The sequence below is a fragment of the Pleurodeles waltl genome, chromosome 3_2, assembly GCF_031143425.1.
Source record: "Pleurodeles waltl isolate 20211129_DDA chromosome 3_2, aPleWal1.hap1.20221129, whole genome shotgun sequence".
Lineage (NCBI taxonomy): Eukaryota > Metazoa > Chordata > Amphibia > Caudata > Salamandridae > Pleurodeles > Pleurodeles waltl.
In genome coordinates this window covers 169,602,697-169,609,348 of record NC_090441.1, presented here as the reverse complement: position 1 = coordinate 169,609,348, position 6,652 = coordinate 169,602,697, and positions in this window count along the sequence as shown.

Genomic DNA, 6,652 nt, shown 5'->3' with positions numbered 1-6,652 from the left:
GTCTTTTTCTCCAGTTGTCAGAGCTTTTGTCACCCTGGGCCACTGATTATTTCACAGTGTCAGTTTATTTCCACCTGATGGACACTATTTGAGCTTCTCTTTCCTACTGTCAGTACCTTTCTGAGTGTGTATCACTGAGTGTCTCCATCTCACAGTGACAGCAGTATCCCTGTGCTGTCAAAGAGGTTGGCAGTGCCTTACACGTGCTGTGGACAGCATAAGCGATTCGTAAAATAGTCCCATTCAAACTATGAAGAAGAAGCGATAACTAGATATTAATCAATGTGTCCACCTTTTGAGGTGTGTCCATTGAATTCTTGTTGAGGTGGTAACAGACCACGCTAAGCTTGACAGGACCATCACCAGTGGAAGGGAACACTCTCACTAGATACCAGCTTCACGCACTGCGTGGGAGCGCCAGTGATCGGGTCATCCCTTGGTGCGTCATGATAGGACTTGATACCTTGATGGGCTCAAGATTCTTTCTGGTGGCTTTGGAAGGTGTTTTACCACAATATTAAGTTTTAATCATCATCCTGGCAAAATATGGACTTCAAGATGTCAGTCAACATTGAGACCCCGCCCTTCACTGGCTGATAAGCCCAGAAGAGACCTAGGAACCACAATCTGACATAAACCGCTCTTCGCTCCATCCTTTCCCACTCGCCTCCTTCTCTTAAGAGTCAAAGTGCAGTTCCCACGACTCTCCGACTTCCAACCTGGCCTCCATTCACCTTCTAATATGTCAATTTCAAATTATCAACAAGCTGCAAAAGAGACTCTATTCTTGGCTGCAGGCAGTTTGGCAGGATTAGGGAAAATTATTGCATGATTAACTGTGAGAGGAATGTCTTGTTTTTGTTCAGTTCTGCCTGGGTCTGTGGGGGTGTCCTCTGCTGCTGCCTGTGTGATCTCAGTGGCAGGATTCAGGGTCCTCACTCATGTTTCTATTCTTTTAATTTTATAACATCACCAGACAGAGGGTTGTGAAGTGGAGGTGTACTTTCTCTGCAAACTTGGTGAAGTTTTTTCAAAACTTTGCAATATTCGCAACAATTTTGACGTTTTCAAGGTTTTAAGCAGGAGAAAAAATGAATTAGTGGAAATACTGTTTGGGTACAGTACTCTTTTTTTGGATGAACATTGTTCTTAAAAACACTTTACACTTACATTTTTGAGAAGTCTACAAACTTCACCTGAAAGTGCTGGCAAATGAAAATGTCGCCACCTCCAGTCACTGGCAACGGCCCACACAAGGGAGGCTTGCTTTGCTGGACTGGTCTCATAGTGCCATTGCCCAGTAATGAACAATAAAAACAAAGTCTCTCGGAATTCATTGTATCGGTTTTGGGGGCGGAATAATGCAACCAGTTGAGTGTTCGCCACTGTCATGTGTGATCATCTACAAGCCACAGGTTCAGTCCAAATCTGTCGTGGCCTGCAAGTCTTAAGCCTGAATTCTGGTAATGCGGACTTAAACCTCCATCCTTCACAGGTGAGTAAACTGAGAGCAATTACTTTGGGTATTGGTAACGCTTAGGAGCTGCCATGAGCTCAATTATTGTGCTGCACCGACGCAGGAGGGGTCTGCACAGTTCTTTTAGTTAATTAGCGCATGTGGTCAGTGTCTAATTTTTAAAAGATTAAGGGGTATATTTATGTGCCCCTAGCTCCGCCTTGCGCCACATTAGCATATTTTTTTTTTAACGATAATGTGGCCCAATAAGGCCAAAATCTTCGGGCCATATTTACAAAGTGGTGCAATGTATGCATTGCGCCACTTTGTAACCCTTTGCGCTACATTATGCCTGCTCCAGGCATAATGTATGCAAAGGGGGCATACCCCCCTCAGGGGGCCAAAAAAATGGTGCACGGAAATCTAACTGATTTCCTTGCGTAATTTTTTATGGCACTTTTAACGCCTGCTCAGAGCAGGCGTTACAAGGGGGCTTCCATTATTTATAATGAGCCCGTATATACTCTGCTGGATAGCGCCAATATTTTGGGGCTACTCCTGCAGAGTACATCAATAGTGTCAATAAAAGTGATGCTATTGCTCCCTACCCTGCGCCATGATGCACTGTATCTTAGATACGGCGCACAAATGGTGGCGGTAGGGGGGCGCTAAGGGACGCAAGGAAAGTGGGGCTGTGCAGCGCCACTTTCCTTAAATATACCCCTAAGTGCCAGGGCCCAAGGATTTGCTCAAAAGCCCATGGCAGGAGACGAAGAATGTTGGCGTTGCAGAATACCAAGATTTTCACCTCATCTATTTCATCTGCCTCCGGCCCCTTTATCGCACTCTAGTAGGTTCATTTTCATACCTGCTTTCTCCTTTCTTCTTTATTTCTCTCCTTTCTGCTTTCTTTTGTTCTGGGTCAAATTCGGATGATGAGAAATATGACCAAGTCTCAAAAAAATTAGTGCTGGTGGGCCCCACCTGCAACCACCCACTCAAATTATACATTGAAGGGCACATTTACAAGAGGCTTGCTCCTCTGGGGTGTCACTGTTTTTGACGCTTCAGGGGTGCAAGCCTCTCAACCATATCTATGAGGCCACATAAAGCCACTTTGCGTGGCTTTCCATGGCCTCGTGACTATGGAGTAAGATAAAGCAGTGTACGTTGCTGCGTTGTCTTACTCTGCGCCAGGGAGGCGTTCCATGGGTGTTGCAGTGGGTTTTCCCACGCAGCACCCATGGATTTTGATGCTGCACTAGATTTACAAGTGCCTGTGAACCTGGGGATGTGCCATGATCTTATGCCTCCCCAGAGCAGACATAACGAAGATAAATATTTGTATTTCTCCTCGTTTTTTCATCTATATGTGCTGCATTCTACAGCACACATGGAAAGAGGAAACCACCTCTCAGAATTGTTTTTGTGCAGGAAGGTGTCCCTTCCTGCACAAAAACAATCCTGCATGCAACGCAGGCATCCTTGCACCATGGTGCAAGTGTGCCTGCATTGGCGCTAGGCAGCCAATTCTGTCCCAAGACAGGGGGAAAGGACTGAAATGCACCATTTTTTGTAAATCAGTGCATTCCTGCTTTTTCACTTTGGCATAGGGCAGCACAGCAAGAAGATTTATGGTGCTGCCCTACCCCAATCCCTTGTAAATATACCCCGAATGTGCTGCTGATAGCGCAGCATGGAAGAGGCAATACTACCCTATGTTTGTGAGCTCTGCTGTCTGTAACTCATGCATTAACTGGAAGATTTTTGAGGTTTTGAATGTGCTGCAGATGGCAAAAAGAAACACGCACACCCCTTCTGCGTCAGCTCAGAGAATGGGATTATTGCATGGTCCTAGCAGTGGTTAATTTGTAAATTTATGAGCGCTGGTGCCCAAAGCACTGCCAAGAAGCGTGCGACTGACGTCATTACATGTCAATGTGCCATATAGTAAGGATCCATAGCCCTAAATCCACCTCAGGCCTCTTTAATCCACTGTGAGTCACTCCCTGTCCCTCTACCTCAGTCTTCCAGATTCCCGCTTTCTCCCTTGGTGAGAGTTTTTCCGTGTTTCTCTTCCTCATTCTTTCCCATTCTTTCACATTGCTGTGTTTTTCCCTCTTCTACTCTCAGGAAATGTCTAGTAAGAAAAATGAAGCGTTGGTCCCCCAAAATGAGTGCCAGTGGGCCCCACCCGCAACTACCAGCTGAAATTAAGTACTGGGCCACAGGTGTACTGAGTGCTTAGAAACTGGAGAACTGCAAAATGTGGCATTATATAAAAACTAGTCAATATGGTTACTTTTTGGGAGTTCACCTGAAGTTTACATACAAATCCTTCAGAACTCTCTTTACATCTCCACAATGCCGATTTTTTATAATTTTGGATTCTGTGAATAGCTTCCTACCCTCTAATGTGAAACTGAATGCTGCTGGCGCAGGCGGAAGCGCGCGCACACAGGCCTTGTGAGTAAACGGGTAACTCAATACCAATGGACCATTATAGGCATTTAAGTGCCACTGTGAAGAGGGAGAGATCCTGTTTCAGAGCTCTGCATCCTGAAATACAAGCTGACAGGACCCTTGGCACAAAACCCATTCCAATCCTTGTAGTTCCAAACTCAACAAGAATGTGTTTGATCTCCAGCCACAAAAGACATACCCAGCTGGATCAGAAATACTGCATCTATGATGCTCCCCACCCCGCACTCTAAGACCTTCAGTCCATATCAATACATGCACTGGAAAGATTCAGACCCCTGAAAGCAGCTTGGAACAGAAGTTAAGGGGTCTGCCTTGCATGATAGCAGGTCACCAGGCCATACCCAAGGATTGGGCGGCTTGGAAAGAAATGCTTTCTTTTGTCATTCACCCCCAAAACACTCCCCTACGTTTACTTGTAATATCCCCCAAAGGGAGCAGTCATTGAGGTGCCTTCTTGACGCATTTGGAGAAGAACACAAGATCCGATTACTGGCTCCGAGGGCAGTGCTTCACAGTACGGAGATCATCGCCAGCATGAAAGTACACAACACGTACTGCATACAAGTATGTAGTACGGTTTGGAATGGCAGAACTAGGGGTCTGATGTACAAAGGTATTTTGTGGTTGGAAAGCCTGCGATTTTACAAGGTGGCGACTGTGAGATACCTTTTTACTAAGCACACAAGCCCTTCTTCGAGTAACAGATGTCTTTCTGGCTCATAAAAGGGCCTGTCTGAAAAACTAAATGGGGGGCATGAAAGGGGAATCCCCTTACTACGTGCAGTTCAGCAAAGAATAAATCAATGGTTTGTGCTCCAACTGCAGTTGTAAACAATTGATCAGACATTGTCCACTCAAAGAGTCCAGCATCTGATTCGCAAAGGTGAAGATGTCCCCATGGTATAGCTTCAGCTGTGGGAATCCTGAAGGTGGCCTCGGTGGAGCTGGCAGCTGCCCACGGGAATGCTGCATGCTCACCAGGATCCCTTCCCAAACAAGAGACGTTTATTTTAAAGCAGCACTGGTCTCTTTAATGGACTTGAGATGCTTTTAGATAATAAGGAGCATATTTAAGAAAAGTGGCGCTGCACACAGTGCATCCCCATTTTTCTTGCGTCCATTAACGCCCCCTAACGCCACCATGTGTGAGCCATATTTAAAATAATGCGCACCATCGCTGTAGTTAGGGGACTAGCAACAGAATTTATGACGCTAGACCGACGCTTTGCAGGATCAGTATAAAAAATTCTGACGCTAATCCTGCAAAGCACCCAGAGCCCCATTGTAAGTAATGCCAATCTGTAATGACGAACAAAGGTCGAAGGTGAGGCCCAAGTAGCGGCCCTGCAAATTTCCACCACAGAAGCGCCCTGAAGCTCCGCCACCGTAGCAGCCATACCCCTGGTAGAACAGCCCTGAATCCCTTGGGGTGGAATCACCCCCTTTAAAGAATAAGCCATCAACATCAGCGAGCGAACCCACCGACTCAAGGAAGCCGTGGATGGCTTTTCCCCTTTCCGAGCCGGACCAAAATTCAAAAGTAGAGAATCACCCTTCCGGAAAGGAGCAACCACCCGTAGATACTCCAACAAGGCCCGACGCACATCTAAGGAATGCAACCGAACCTCCTCATCCGAGGAAGGTTCTGGACAAAAGAAAGGAAGGATAACCTCCTGGTGAGCATGGAAAGACAAATTCACATTGGGAACAAACGAAGGAACCGGGATAAGCACCACTCGATCTGGAAAAACCTTACAAAAAGGAAAAAAGCAGGCCAAGGCCCCTAATTCCCCTAAATGGCGGGCCGAAGAAATAGCTACCAGAAAAAAAGTCTTCAAAGAAAGATGACGCAAGTCACAGGAACCAGAGGTTCAAAGGGAGAAACAGTCAAAGCATCCAGTACCAACAAAAGATCCCAGGAAGGAAAGGACCGCACCGGACGAGGAAACAAGTTAAGAAGATCATGGAAAAATCGAGGCATCAAATGACCCTCATCAGACAGATTACGCCATGGACCCCTAAAAGCCTGAATCGCCGCCCACTGCACCCTCAGAGAAGCCACAGACAAACCCAACTGGGCCCCATCCTGTAAAAACTGCATCACATCAAAAAGAGAAGCAGACGTAGGATCCAACCCATGTCTGAAACACCAAGAAGAAAAAACTTTCCACTGCCGACCATAAGACAGCAAAGTGGAACGCCGTCGGGAAGCCAGTAAAGTGGAACTCAAAGCTACCGGAACCCCCAAACCCGTCAAACCCCGTCGTTCAACTTCCAGGGCGTCAAGTGCAACCGCCTCAACGACACCATCGAGAGGCAAGGAAACTCCAGAGGCGACGGACAGAGAGGAAGAGTCCAGACGTGATCCGAAGCCATCAACCGAAGCAACGGAAACCAATTTGCCCTCGGCCAATGGGGCGCGATCAAGAGAACCCTGGCCTTCAGAAGACGTACCCTCACCAGAAACGCACGGAGCAACTGGAAGGGCGGGAAAGCATACAAAAGACCCTGAGGCCAAGGACACGACATCCTGTCCACCGCCCAAGCCTGAGGACAACAAAACCGGGAGCAAAAGCGACTGAGTTTCGCATTCTCTGGAGACGCAAACACATCCACCACCGGAAGACCCCACAGGCGAACAAGGTGATGAAACAGAGACCACCGGAGGGAGAAAAGCTGAGATGAAGGAATTACCCTGCTCAGAAGATCTGC